This window comes from Portunus trituberculatus, chromosome 12 (assembly GCF_017591435.1).
Source record: "Portunus trituberculatus isolate SZX2019 chromosome 12, ASM1759143v1, whole genome shotgun sequence".
NCBI lineage: Eukaryota > Metazoa > Arthropoda > Malacostraca > Decapoda > Portunidae > Portunus > Portunus trituberculatus.
In genome coordinates, this window is record NC_059266.1 from 4673039 (window position 1) to 4688509 (window position 15471).

A 15471-nucleotide genomic window follows, 5' to 3' on the forward strand; every position below is an offset into this window, starting at 1 on the left:
CAGTTGTGAATGACGCACACACATTTTCGTGTACACATTTCCTCTCATGTCTGAGCCATGCACAAGTGAAGCTAATACAGTGAGAGAGTAGAGCGTGAACCACCCGCCACTAATACTGACATTTTGGAGAGGCATGGGATTCTGTTCCTTCAGCTGCCTTGCTTAGTGGTGAGATTTTCTTCGTCTCATGTAAGGCAAAAAGTTCTACAACTTTTCCTAGAACACCCTGCCCACCATGTTTGTGGCGCGGTGTCTCACGTTTTACTGAAGGCTTAAATTCAGAGACCAAGTGTATTACAACTGGATGTATTCCAGTTTGCCGTTACATTTTCTAAATACTGGGCCTTAATCTGTAGCAGTCTATCACTGTCACAATTTAGCCTCACATGTGCATGGCTCAGACACGAGGGGAAATGTGCACATGGAAATATGTGTGCGTCACTCAACTGTGGAGGGGTGAGGCGGAAGCACTTGAGAAGAAAGATGGTGTTCCTCCTAGCAAACGAAACCAAAACTGGTCGCTGTTGTCAACCAAAGTATCAGGCAAGAACTGGAGTGAGTTTTACAATACAGTAACTGTTTTTTTCCCACGTTACTTTCCCGTGTTGGACACAGCGAGTAAATAATTGACATGCAGTTTTGCGACACGCCGCTACTACAAGTGGCGCCGATGGTACATAGGTCCTGGACATGAGGTAAGAGTCTGGACATGGTCATACTGGACGTAGCTAATAGCCGTATAAGATTATGCACTCGACTTCAGAAGTTACGTTTTGGATATACGATACTCGGCTTAAGTCTTTAAATAACTAATGATGTAGAATTATTATTATTATTATTATTATTATTATTATTATTATTATTATTGTTGTTATTATTGTTAGAATCATTGTTATTTTTATTATTATAATTATTATTATTATTATTATTATTATTATTATTATTATTATTATTATTGTTATTATTGTTAGAATCATTATTATTTTTATTATTATAATTATTATTATTATTATTATTATTATTATTATTATTATTATTATTATTATTATTATTATTATTATTATTACAATCATCATCATCATAACAACCATTATTATTATTGTTGACATTAAATTTCTTCCACAGGTAAATCCACATGTCATCACAAGGCGGTGAGTGATGTTGTTGTTGTTGTTGTTGTTGTTGTTGTTGTTGTTGTTGTTATTATTACTGATATTATTATTATTATTATTATTATTATTATTATTATTATTATTATTATTATTATTATTATTATTATTATTATTATTATTATTATTATTATTATTATTATTATTATTATAAGTAGTATTAGTATTAGTATTATTCTTACAAGTAGTAGTAGTAGCAGTAGTAACAGTAAAAGTAGTAGTAGTGGTAGTAGTAGTAGTAGTAGTAGTAGTAGTAGTAGTAGTAGTAGTAGTAGTAGTAGTAGTAGTAGTAGTAGTAGTAGTAGTAGTAGTAATAGTAGTAGTAGTAGTAGTAAATACTATTGTTATCGCATTATTTTCTTCAATATCAGCCTACTTTCCATGATCACCTCGTCACCACCACCACCACCACCACCACCACCCAGCTTCCTACAAACACCCTTCACTCACTGCCTCTGCCGCGTCCCTTCATCGCCTTGGCGGGGCGGTAATTAAGGAGACCACCTGTGCCACTCACTTCTCTCCCTCAACACACGCTGCCACTTATTCTACTTTTGTGTTGATTTGAATTAAGCGAACCTATTTGTTTCCATCATTTGTCACAGGGAGTCGCGTTTCCAGAACTCATGCAGGCGTGTATGTGCGTGCGTAGCTGGACACACACACACACACACACACACACACCGCGTAGTGTAGTGGTTAGCACGCTCGACTCACAATCGAGAGGGCCGGGTTCGAGTCTCGGAGTGGCGAGGCAAATGGGCAAGCCTCTTAATGTGTAGCCCCTGTTCACCTAGCAGTAAATAGGTATGGGATGTAACTCGAGGGGTTGTGGCCTCGCTTTCCCGGTGTGTGGAGTGTGTTGTGGTCTCAATCCTATCCCGAAGATCGGTCTATGAGCTCTGAGCTCGCTCCGTAATGGGGAAGACTGGCTGGGTGACCAGGAGGCGACCGAGGTGAATTACACACACACACACACACACACACACACACACACACACACACACACACACACACACACACACACACACACACACACACACACTCGGACCATGCACACGATTCGAACCCGTGCGCTTGGAGACCTCTCGGACCCCAAAGCACGTATGGTTCCACTGTACCATGGCGGCCCCCAAATCTATCTGCATGTCTCTGTCTATCTGTCTCTTTGTCTGTGTGTCTGTCTATCTGTTTGTCTGCATGTCTGTCTGTCTAGGGAATATAATCTGTGGAGGCCATGATGGTGGGGCTTTAAGGGATACCACTCTCCACAAGGTTTAGGCTACAGAGACGGAGATGAAAACCAAGGCATGAACAGATGTAACATACTCCCTTACCTTCATCTAACATCGTAAAGAAAAAAAATAGTAATAAGATAACTATAATAAAGAAAAAAAAAAAAAACTAAGCATAAAACCAGAAAATGATGGAAAAATAACAGCGAAATCTTACACCTGCACGTTCACTCCCTTACATATCTTTCCCTACACTCCTTCTTTCCCGTCCTACCCAAACCACCACAGCAAGTTCAATTTCACCACTAGAACCATATCCAGTTTTCTATCTTCGTTGACGTTTCCTCACCTTGACTTTTCTCACCGTGACGTCGAGGGATAAGCTGCGTCCCTCGCCCCTTACCACCTTCTTCATTTTCTTGTGTATGATTGGGAGGTGAAGGAAGGAGAGCCGTGAGTGCAGTGGGTGGGATGATGGGGTGGAAGGAGGTAGGAGCAGGTAGAAGAGGAGATGAAGAATGTGTGATAATGATAATGATAACGATGATGATGATAATATGGAGGAGAGATAGGAGGAAATATTAATGAATGATTTGAATGCTAGGATAATTATCACGAGGCTGATCAAAGTAATGGTGGTAATGATGATGAGAAAGAGGACGAGGGAAAAATTAAAGGTCGGGTTTGAATATCATGATAATTAGCACTGAACCTAGCAATATTAATGATGATAGTGATGATGATGATGATGATGATGATGATGATGATGATGATGATGAGGAGGAGGAGGAGGAGGAGGAGGAGGAGGAGGAGGAGGAGGAGGAGGAGGAGGAGGAGGAGGAGGAGGAGGAGGAAGAAGAAGAAGAAGAAGAAGAAGAAGAAGAAGAAAGATGATAAAGAAGAAAAAGAAGAAGAAAAAGAAGAAAATGCAGAAAATAATAATAAGAAGAGGAAAACGAAGACGAAAAAAGAAAAAGAAGAAAAGAATAAGGAGAATTAAGGAAGAGCTTGAATAATAAAAAAAAAAAATCAGCACTAGAATTACCAAAAAATGATGACGATAATAATGGTGATGATAATTATAAACCATCACCCATAAATCACAAAAAAAAAAAAATAGAACAAAATGAATAATACATTATGGAAACTACAGCAACAGTCGTAATTACGCAGCGATGTATTTGCATAAAAAATATAAACAAGTGAATAAACGAACACTTAGGTAAACAAATAAACAAGGCTAATTGCGTACTGCCATCAACACACTCGTCGCTGCAACACTAACAAGAGTATAAAGGTTGCAACACTATAGAAAATAACAAGCTTGCCATCATGGGGAAGAATCCAAACTCAATCCTTTTTTTTTACTGAACCACATTTTTAGAAGAGGAGGAGGAGAAGGAAGAGGAGGAGGAGGAGGAGGAGGAGGAGGAGGAGGAGGAGGAGGAGGAGGAGGAGGAGGAGGAGGAGGAGGAGGACAGTGAACGCAGAATACAAATATTGTAAACATGTCTCTTGACGGCGAGGAGGAGGAGAAATGGGAAGAAGACGAGGACGAAAGGAATAGGAAAAGGAGGTGGTGGAGGAGGAGGAGGAGAAGGAGGAAGAAGAGGAGGAGGAGGAAGAGGAAGAGGAGAAGATGGAGAAGATAAAAATACGAATATGTTGAATACATGTATGCCCATAAAGCAGAGAGAGAGAGAGAGAGAGAGAGAGAGAGAGAAATAGATTCAGTATATCTGGTGAGGTTTTGTCCGGGTGAGACAAATCTCCAATCAGAGGTGAGGGAATGCAGGAGAGTCCCGGTGTGTGTGTGTGTGTGTGTGTGTGTGTGTGTGTGTGTGTGTGTGTGTGTGTGTGTGTGTGTGTGTGTGTGTGTGTAACCAGGCAGACACGGGCGGATTGGCCTTCCGTGCACTGCTCTCTCTCTCTCTCTCTCTCTCTCTCTCTCTCTCTCTCTCTCTCTTCTCGTAGTCCGTGTAGAAGTAGAGCAGTGCAATCAGTGTAGAGCAGTGTAGTGAGGCAGGCTGGGAATAAAGTAAATATCTGCAGCTGTTCATCATGCTTCCATAGCCCATTTTAAGCGTGACGCGGATGGCTGGACTGGAGGCACTGGTGTGTGAGTGCCTGTCTGTGCCTCATGCTACCGCCCCCAGCCACATTTTTCTGCCCTTTTATTTTTTGCCTCATGTAAAAGAGAATCTAGTCTAGGGTAGCAAAAGGGTTAAAAAATAGAATGGTAAAAATACATCGAAGCTCAACTCCCTAAACATTCCAAACAAACATTCAAAGATCATGAAAGAAGTATTTTGATATCTACGTCTTGAAAGAGTTCATGTTATATGTTTGTTATTATTTTTTTTATTTATTATTGCTTGTATACTTGTACTATTGCGATGTGTGGCCAGTGTACAGTTGTTATGTTATTATTGTTATTATGTTATTATTGATTGTGAATACCTTATGTCGTTCTATAAAGGATAGTAATTCTTGACTTTTGTGTGTCGGGGTGTATAGCAGTGAAGCAATATGGTGGTGTTACAAAGGATAGCGAGTAACAGACCTTTAGTTCTTTCCTAAGCTGTGTACCCACACTACAGCAAATAACAGACCTTTAGTTCTTTCTTAAGCTGTCTACCCACACTACACACTAACTTTTAATAGAGAAATGACTCCATAATGAAAGGTTCCTTACTCTTCAGTCATCCAGTCAATATGCACTTGCCTCTTATTTGTGCTATACATTGCTTTGGTTTACTCTGCTACATGCTATATTGTCTATTTACATTTTGTGTTACGATAAAATCCCCCTTTGTTTGTCAATTAAATAAATAACAAGTCTGCATACTCACACTCTTATGTATTTTGTTTACTGTTATCATACATAGTCCATATACTCTCCTACTTACCCTGCTGTCCTCTCCCCCACCACGCCTACTACTCACTTCACGCCCTGCCCTGCCACCTTATCTCCCACCTGATTCTCGGTACTCCCGCCTCGCTGCAAGATTGAGTTCTCTGGAAATACGTAGTAACTTGAGTATTGTGGAGGAGATATCACTTCTTTGTATATTGCATCTGTGCTCTCCTGTGCTGTGTGGGTGAAAGAGCTGGAGGAGAGTTGTTGTGTCTTGCTGTGTTTATTTCCAGTTCATGTGTGTTTACGTCAGAGTGCGGGGTTGGAATGATAAGGAATATGTTGTTTGAGAATAAAACGACGAGGGAAAGTAAATAGAGATATCGTAGTGAGCTAAATGTATTGTGCAATTGTGTGGTAGAATAATGGCGAGTATAGCGGTAGCAAGATACGATACTTATAAATGAAGCAGTTCTGAAGTTAGTGATATCATATTCTCTAAAATGCCTCGTACATCTGTGTGGTAGAATAAAGCGAAACCACAATAGCGAAATACGATATTCACAAACGATACAGGTGCTCAAACGTCTGCCCATTTTAACCATGATTTTTGCTTATGATTAGACGATTTTATTTGTATTAGGAAAAATCTATGGAGGTCAGAAGATTAATGGCCAGAGTCTTCACTATTTTAACCCCCACATAAGTTTCTAGACCTGTGTAAAATCACCAAATAGTAACCAGAATGAATATGAAGGTGTGGTATGGTGACTAAGATGAGGCAGTGAGCTGGTCCGTGTATTAACTTGTATTCAACGTATAGACACGGTATATACTGGACTTTGTGACATTGCTGCTAAGAAGATTCATTACTCTCTCTCTCTCTCTCTCTCTCTCTCTCTCTCTCTCTCTCTCTCTCTCTCTCTCTCTCTCTCTCTCTCTCTCTCTCTCTCTCTCTCTCTCTCTCTCTCTCTCTCTCTCTCTCTCTCTCTCTCTCTTTGCATCAGTTATCTTTCCTTATGTTCCGTCTCCATGGCAAATGAAAATAAATAAATAAATGGATGAATAAATAAATAAATAAGTAAATAAGCGCCTGGAAGATAAACCTGAAAGCGGAGAGGAAATCAAAACATACTGGCATAAAATAAACATTAAGAGCAGGGATGAAAATCAACACGGAACATAAAAGTAAATGCGAAAAAATCACGTTTCAATCCGGTGAACTCAACTATTTTTCCACCAGAGAGAGAGAGAGAGAGAGAGAGAGAGAGAGAGAGAGAGAGAGAGAGAGAGAGAGAGAGAGAGAGAGTGTGTGTGTGTGTGTGTGTGTGTGTGTGTGTGTGTGTGTGTGTGTGTGTGTGTGTGTGTGTGTGTGTGTGAGATGCCATTCACCCTCTTCTTGTTCCGCCTACTTAGCAAGAAACACGTGTCCCACTCATTAATGCAGCGCCAGGTGAGGCAAATTATTCAAATGGGTAGCTTCTGGCGGGGTACTGGAGGAGGAAGGGGGCGAGAGAGGGAGAGGGATGTGAAAGGGAGGAGAAAGGACGAGAGGTAGCAGCAATGCATCCGGTTCAAGCAGAAAGAGTAAGAAGAGGAAAAGCAGCACCAGCAGGAGGAGGAGGAGGAGGAGGAGAGGTAGAAGTGGTGGTGGTGGTGGTGGTGGTGGTGGTGGTGGATTAAAGTTAAGGGAAAGAGAGAGGGAAGAGAAGGAGGGAATGTAGAAGATGAAGATGGAAGTGGAAGAGAGAGAGAGAGAGAGAGAGAGAGAGAGAGAGAGAGAGAGAGAGAGAGAGAGAGAGAGAGAGAGAGAGAGAGAGAGAGAGAGAGAGAGAGAGAGAGAGAGAGAGAGAGAGAGAGAGAGAGAGAGAGAGAGAGAGAGAGAGAGAGAGAGAGAGAGAGAGAGAGAGAGAGAGAGAGAGAGAGAGAGAGAGAGAGAGAGAGACGGATTGAAGTAAGATAAATCAAAGAGAAGAAGATAGAGGAGGAAATTTGAAAGTAAAAATGGAAGTAGAGGAAGAAGGAAGAGGACGAAGGAAATCACAGATGGAAGGAAGGAAAAAATAACGTGCGAAGGAAGAGGAAGAGAAGGAGCAAGAGAGACGACGATGAATAGGAGGAGAGTGTGAAGTAGATGAGGAAGAGGGAAGTTATGATGAAGGGAGGGAATAGAGAACCTGATGGAAACTCGGGAGAGAGAGAGAGAAAGAGAAAAGGGGAAAAGAATTAAGGGAAAGGATTAGAAAAGTAAAAATAGAATGAAAAAAAAAACATGGGAAGATTTGGAAAGTTACAAAAGGAAAACGAAGGATAGACAAATGAAATAAGATCAAGAACAAGAACACAAAATAAAAGAAAGAGAGAAAAGAACAAGAAGAAAGAACAGGGAAACTGGAAATACGAGAAAGTGAGGTGGCAAAATTAAAAATATAAGAAAAGTAGAATAAAAGGAACATAAAGGAGGAGGAGGATGAGAAGGTAGTGGTGGTGGTGGTAGTGATGGTGGTGATGGTGGTGATAGAGAAAAAAAAAAGAAGGAACAGAAGGAGATGGTGGTTGTAGTGGATAAGGAAAAAGAGGAGGTGGTGACGATGGTGGCGGAGAAAGAAGAAGAGGAAGAGGATTATGACGTTGTGGCGGTGGTGGTGGATGAAGAGGAAGAGGAAGAAAGTCCCACCAGGTAACCATTGTGCTAATGATTCACTGCCCAGGTGAGGTGCGACAAGAGAGGGCTCATTAGCTCCTGGCGCGAGAAAGATTTACTTGTTGATGATACTGTGTGTGTGTTTGTGTGTGTGTGTGTGTGTGTGTGTGTGTGTGTGTGTGTGTGTGTGTGTGTGTGTGTGTGTGTGTGTGTGTGTGTTTGTCCTTTTAGAAATGTTTGGATGTTAAAATGACTCGACTGACTGTGTGTGTGTGTGTGTGTGTGTGTGTGTGTGTGTGTGTGTGTGTGTGTGTGTGTGTGTGTGTGTGTGTGTGTGTGTGTGTGTGTGTGTGTGTGTGTGTGTGTGTGTGTGTGTGTGTGCGTGCGTGTGTTCCAGGAGATTATACACACCTGTTTCGTGTATGGAACAGGTTGTTGTTGCAGAATATTCTCCTCTTCTTCCTCCTTCTCCTTCTTCTTCTTCTCTTCCTTCTCTTCATTCTCTCCCTCTTATTCTTCCTACACATCGTCGTCGTCGTCGTCTTCCCCCCTCCTCCTCCTCCTCCTCCTCCTCCTCCTCCTCCTCCTCCTCCTCCTCCTCCTCCTCCTCCTCCTCCTCCTCCTCCTCCTCCTCCTCCTCCTCCTCCTCCTCCTCCTCCTCCTCCTCCTCCTCCTCCTCCTCCTCCTCCTCCTCCTCCTCCTCCTCCTCCTCCTTCGTTTGCTTTCCCAAACATAAACACACAAATAAAAAACGACAAAATAAAAGACAAATATACAAACTTCATCTCAGCTTCACCTCACCTCACAAAACATACAAACACACACACACACACACACACACACACACACACACACACACACACACACACACACACACACACACACACACACACACACACACACACACACACACACACACACACACACACACACACACACGAAGCAAGAGCCATAGGAAGAGAAACAACATTAACTTCAACACAACAGCAAAAAAAAAACACCAACAACAACAACAACAACGAAATAAAAAAAAAAAAAGACAGACAAACATAATTCTTTTCCTTCCTCCTCTCACTTTTCCCTCCCCCCCCAAAAAAAAAGGTAAATAAATAGATAAAACACGAAAACAGACAAATAAATGAAAAATAAACTAGGGCAGCAGCAGTAACAGCAGCAGCAGCAACAGCGACACAGCATAAACTCAGGTCCACATGCTTTGATTGTTTTGATGGGCGGTAGTTTCGCCAGGCCGCCACCAGGGGACGAGCCGGGCGTGGGAAGAGGGAGTGAGGGAAGCTGGAGAAGGAAATGCAAGTGGATGAGTGAGAGGAGAATGTGTGAAAATGGGAGAAACATTTGTGAGGGGAGAGATGAGAGAGTGGAGAGGAATGAATAGGGAAATAGCAGTAGTTAATGAGTGGAGAGGAAGTGGATGACAGGAAAGGATGAGTGTATGAAGGATGACAGGGTATGGGTGGTTGTAAGTGGATGACGATGGGTGACAGACAGAAGTAAAGATGAGAGGTGAGAGGAGGATGTTTGAGAATGAGATGAACATTTGTCAGGGGAGAGATAGAGAGTGGATGAAAATGGATAGGAAAACAAGAGTAGTGGATGAGTGGCGAGGAAATGGATGGCAGGAAAGGATGAGTGTATGAAGGAAGAGCAACTAGAGAATGTGGATAGTTGGAAGTGGATGAAGATGGGTAATAGGGAGTTGTAGATGTTAAAGGAAAAAAACCTAAGGAGGGTGGATGAAGTGGGTGAGTGGATGAATGGGAGGATGTGTGAGAATGGGAGTAACATTTGTCAGGAAAGAGAGAGAGAGAGTGGATAGAAATGAAGTAGTGGATGACAGGAAAGGTTAAGGGTATGGAGGAGTAACGGAAGGGTGTGGAAGTGGATGAAGGTGAGAGATGTGGATAGGTAAGGATCAGAGGAGGGATAATATTGAGAGTGGATGTGAGTGGAGAAATAAATAGGAAAACAATAGTGGATGGCAGGAAAGAAATGAGAGTAAGAAGGAAAGAGTAACTGGAGGATGTGGATGCTTGGAAGTGGATGAAGGTGAGGGATTTGGAGAGGTAAGGGTTAGAGGAGGGATTGTTAAGGAGGGTGTGGGTGGGTGGGTGAGGGGGGAGGAGGGCGTGTGGAGGGATGCAGGAGAGAGGGAGTTGACGAGTGGCTGTGTTGGTGTTGGTTGTAGAGGCGAGTCACGGACGGGGCTGTATTACCGTGGGTGGCGGTGATGATTGCTGCGCCGAGTGTGTACGTGCAAACACACACACACACACACACACACACACACACACACACACACACACACACACACACACACACACACACACACACACACACACACACACACACACACACACGTAGCTAGAGGTAAAACAAAATGAAAGCTGAAAAATTGCTGAAAAAACATTTATATAGGAGTAATATAAAGATTGACGAAACACACACACACACACACACACACACACACACACACACACACACACACACACACACACACACACACACACACACACACACACACACACACACACACACACACACACACACACACACACACACACACACACACCCTAATTATCGAACACACGAACACACCTCGACGCAGACTGGGATTGATGCTACCAAATTAAACACTGTTAGACGCTTATGATGGCGGCTGAGAAATTTACTCCACCTCTTAATTACCCATCAATTTGGTCACCGGCGCCATCCATAATTTGCCGCACGCTGAAACGCAGACTAGGAGTAAATATTAGCAAGGGAGGAGCAGAAGAGGAAGAGTAGCTGGAGTGTAGGAAAAAAAATTGTGTAGTGCTTTATTAATATTCACTTCACGTCCTAGATAAACGTTTTTTTTTTTTTTTTTTTTTTTAATGGGAGTTGGAGGGAGTGCGATTACCTGCTGTGGATTACCTGGTTATTAGGTGATTATGCCACACTGGAATTACGTAAAGAAAATGGAGTGTATATGCTTTCCCAAGATATCACTAGTAATTAATGGCTGAATGTATATTTTGGGAGTTTTTAGTGTGGTTTTTTTTGTGTGTGTGAATTTTTTTTTCCCCTTCGTCGAATGTTGCGTATATCAGAATTATAATTGTGTCTAATCGATAGCGTGGTGGGATGTTTTTAGTTTGGTGGTGAGGGTGAGTGTTATGGTGTCACCTTTACCTGCTTGTAGATGACGCGCATGGCAGTCGTGAGGCGCTAGGAACAAGGTTAGGATTCCCCAGTCTCTCTCTCTCTCTCTCTCTCTCTCTACTTCTTTCCTTTTTCGTCTTTCCTTCTGTTTTTTTCATGGTCCTTTTCTTTTTTTCTCTTCTCTCTCCCTTCCTCTTCTCTCTCTCTCTCTCTCTCTCTCTCTCTCTCTCTCTCTCTCTCTCTCTCTCTCTCTCTCTCTCTCTCTCTCTCTCTCTCTCTCTCTCTCTCTCTCTCTCTCTCTCTCTCTCTCTCTCTCTCTCTCTCTCTCTCTCTCTCTCTCTCTCTCTCTCTCTCTCTCTCTCTCTCTTTCCATGAACACCCCTCACATATTATTCTCCTCCTTATTTTTATTTCTTGTGATAGGTTAGGTAAGGTTAGGTTAGATTTGGGTACGTTTCATTAGTCTCGTATGTTAGGCTATAAAAGTATTGAATTAAGTGAGGTCAGGTCGTATAGCAAAGTTAGGTTAGGTTAATTTAGGTTGAGTTTATGTCACGCAAATTTAGGCTGGGTAGTTTTAGGTTAAGAAAATTAATGAGTGCGTAGAATGTTTATAGATTGAATCTTTTTTTATGTCTACTTTTTATTTTATTTGTCTATGAAGTGAAAACAGGGAATCTCATTTTTACCTCTATTGTAACATGGATTTGGTATTTAGGTCACGTGAAGTCAGACTCGGTAATTAATCATGCAGTGAAGGTATCAAATTTTCACTGAGGAATTTGCTTCAATGGGATAAGCGTATAGGATTGACAAAGCGAAGTAGCCTCTCCAGTGTGTGAGTGGCGGGGCGTGTTGCACGGTGTCATGTGGCGGCGGGGGCAGGTGTGAGGTGCGAGTGGTGATGAAAGGCGGTGCTGCTGAATGTGTGGAGTGGTCGGTCTTTGTGTCAATTGTGCTTCAGTGATGATTCATTGTGCGTTGTGTGAAGTGTTGATGTGCTGCTCTTAGATTTCTTTTATTATTGTTATTATTGATTTATTTCTTAACTTCTTTTGTTTTTGTAAATTATTTTTTATCTCCTACGTTTGTTGTTTATCTGACCTTTCTTCTATTTCTACTACTTCTTCTTCTTCTTCTTCTTCTTCTTCTTCTTCTTCTTCTTCTTCTTCGTCTTTTCTTTCTTTTCTTTTTCTATTCTTTCTTTTTCTTCTTAATCTATTTTCTTTTTTCTTCTTCTTCTTCTAATTCATCCTCTTCTTCATTATTATTATTTTTATTATTTTTCCTGTTTTTCATTTTGTTTTTGTCGTTCTTTTTTTCATAACTACGTGCGCGAGAGTATCTTTTATCAACATTTCTGTTATTTGTATTTAGAAAGGTAAATTCACACATTACGCTGTAAAACATTTTTATTTTTACTGACAAATTTGTACTCACTATTTCATTTGGTTTTCGTATTTGCTACACATTATATTTAGTTTTCTAATATGCTACATACATGTATCCCTGTCACCCATAAAGAATGTAGCACAGGCTGTCGTTATTCATAAAAAAAACTCATTTATTTATACTTATTTTCACTCTTTCCTGTAGTTTTCCTATTTCCTGCACATTTATTCCTTCCATCTCAAAGCAAAACAACTACGTAAAGACTGATTTCTGGTGTCGCTATCTCACCAGACCTTACAGTGCTGCAACACTTAGCATTGTCACAGTCACAAGGGCACCAGGTCAGGTCAGGTCAGGTCGGCAGTAATTTGATAACTTGCCTTTGTCGTGTATCCTCATCAGATTCTTTTATGAATATTAAATAAAAAGAGTCAGTTAATTCCACGCTCTTTTACACAGCATAAATTTGAATATAATATGCAAGTGTTGATTTTAGCTGGAAAATTTCAATGCGAATATTTTTTTTCTGCATATTTTTATTATCAATTCGGATTAAGAAAGAAATTACATAAAATCCCTTCACTAACGTAATACAATTATTAAAACTGCCTAATGGCCGAGCTGTGATGCATTAGTATTGACGAAACAACCTTATATACTGGTCTTGCACAATATGGCGAACGAGAGAGAGAGAGAGAGAGAGAGAGAGAGAGAGAGAGAGAGAGAGAGAGAGAGAGAGAGAGAGAGAGAGAGAGAGAGAGAGAGAGAGAGAAAATGGGAAAAAAAAATGTAGAAAAAGGTGAAGTATGTGGAATTCAATTATTAACACCGTAAGGAAGACAGGAATGTGTGTGCGTGTATGTGTGTGTGTCTCAGAGAGAGAGAGAGAGAGAGAGAGAGAGAGAGAGAGAGAGAGAGAGAGAGAGAGAGAGAAACAAAGAACAAATCATTATGTATGTAAATCATTTATATTTTGTCGATGTAACAAAGCAGATGCGATGAAATTAAGGAAACTCTTCTCTCTCTCTCTCTCTCTCTCTCTCTCTCTCTCTCTCTCTCTCTCTCTCTCTCTCTCTCTCTCTCTCATTTTCATTTCTTCCTTGCTTATTTTCTCTTTCGGTCCTTATACAGATATTCCCTTTCTCTCTCTCTCTCTCTCTCTCTCTCTCTCTCTCTCTCTCTCTCTCTCTCTCTCTCTCTCTCTCTCTCTCTCTCTCTCTCTCTCTCTCTCTCTCTCTCTCTCTCTCTACCTTTATGCATTGCTTTCACCCAATTGCGTTTTCAATCTTTCTCGGTTTTATTTTAGTTTTATTTTTACTTCATCAAACACGCTGTCAGTTCGCTCGTGTTTATGTCCTCCCGCGTGTCTGTGTTTCTTATCTTCTCTTCCTTTCTTAATATTCTTCATGTTTTCTCTTCGCAAACTTTTTTTTCCCCTTACGTGTGTTTTTTTTTTCGTGTTTTGTTCTTTTAATCGTTTTCTTATGTTTTAGTACAGTTTTGTATATTTATTTTTTTTTGTGCTTGTGTATGTATTTTTTTTTAAGAATTTGATGTGATATAGTTTGTTTTGAGAATTTATCATTACTCTGTTCTTATTTATCATATTTTTTTTTTCTCTTTTTCTTCCCTTTCATCCTATACCATGCTCCTCTGATAGTGGTCGTAGTAGTAGTAATAGCAATAGTAGTGATGGTCGTGGCAGTAGTAGGAATCATAGCAGTAGCATTCTGTCTGTCTTGTTATCGTTATTCTTATTGTTATTTTTTTCTTATTCTTTCTCTTCTTTTTCTTTTTCGTCTTGCTCTTTTTCTTGCTTTTTTTCCTGTTCTTTTCCACTGTCATTATAATCGTCATATTTTTGTGTTATTATCATTATCAAGTCATGTTTTTCGCTTCCTGTTTTTACTGCTACTATTGAAACATCATCATTCTCTTAATATTCTTTACTTTAAGTTTTCTTTCGTTTCTTTTTAAGTTTTGTATTTTAAACCTCTCTCTCTCTCTCTCTCTCTCTCTCTCTCTCTCTCTCTCTCTCTCTCTCTCTCCGGGTACTAAGGTAGTGGAAATGAAGTTCTATTCTCGACGAAATATTTGCTGCAGAGATCACAAATTCCCGGCCCGGCGATGGAGTCTGAGCCGGAACGGAACGGAAGCGAAGGAGGCACCGAGAGAGAGAGAGAGAGAGAGAGAGAGAGAGAGAGAGAGAGAGAGAGAGAGAGAGAGAGAGAGAGAGAGAGAGAGACATGAGGGGTGAGGGGTGAGGGGTATGCCGGCTGGGTTAAAGGGACGGAAGGAGCAGATGGGGAGGGAAAGATAGCAAGAGGAAGGGAACGAGGGAATAAGAGAGAGAGAGAGAGAGAGAGAGAGAGAGAGAGAGAGAGAGTAGATATGGGGTCAGGGACACTCAGAAATCATATAAAAAGTGAAATGAAGGAGGCTTTACAAGAGAAAATGTATAAGAAATGCGAGAGAGAGAGAGAGAGAGAGAGAGAGAGAGAGAGAGAGAGAGAGAGAGAGAGAGCAGGGGAGAAAGGGAATAGAAAACGGGACTGTAGTTGCCCCACTTACGAGAGATTCAAGGAAAAGATGTGATAAAAAGAAATAGCGTTTGGGAAAAGCACTCAAAATACTGTGGGAGGGAGGGAAAAAAATTGAATATGTTTTTGCCGTGTCTCTCTCTCTCTCTCTCTCTCTCTCTCTCTCTCTCTCTCTCTCTCTCTCTCTCTCTCTCTCTCTCTCTCTCTCTCTCTCTCTCTCTCTCTCTCTCTCTCTCTCTCCTTTCTTTCCTTTTATCGGATGGAAGAATTGAGGGAGTTTTTATCTTTTGTTTTTTAATATATATTTTTCTCTGGTGTCTGTAAACCAAATGAATATCGCAATGGTTTAACAGTTTGATCCACGCTCGCCAGCACGTTTGATGTTTCGTGAATGTTGGATGTGTAGGCTGGTGTGTTTTGCAAATTTATTCATCCGTGTTTGTTTCGTTTTATATTGTTTTTTTACCGTCTC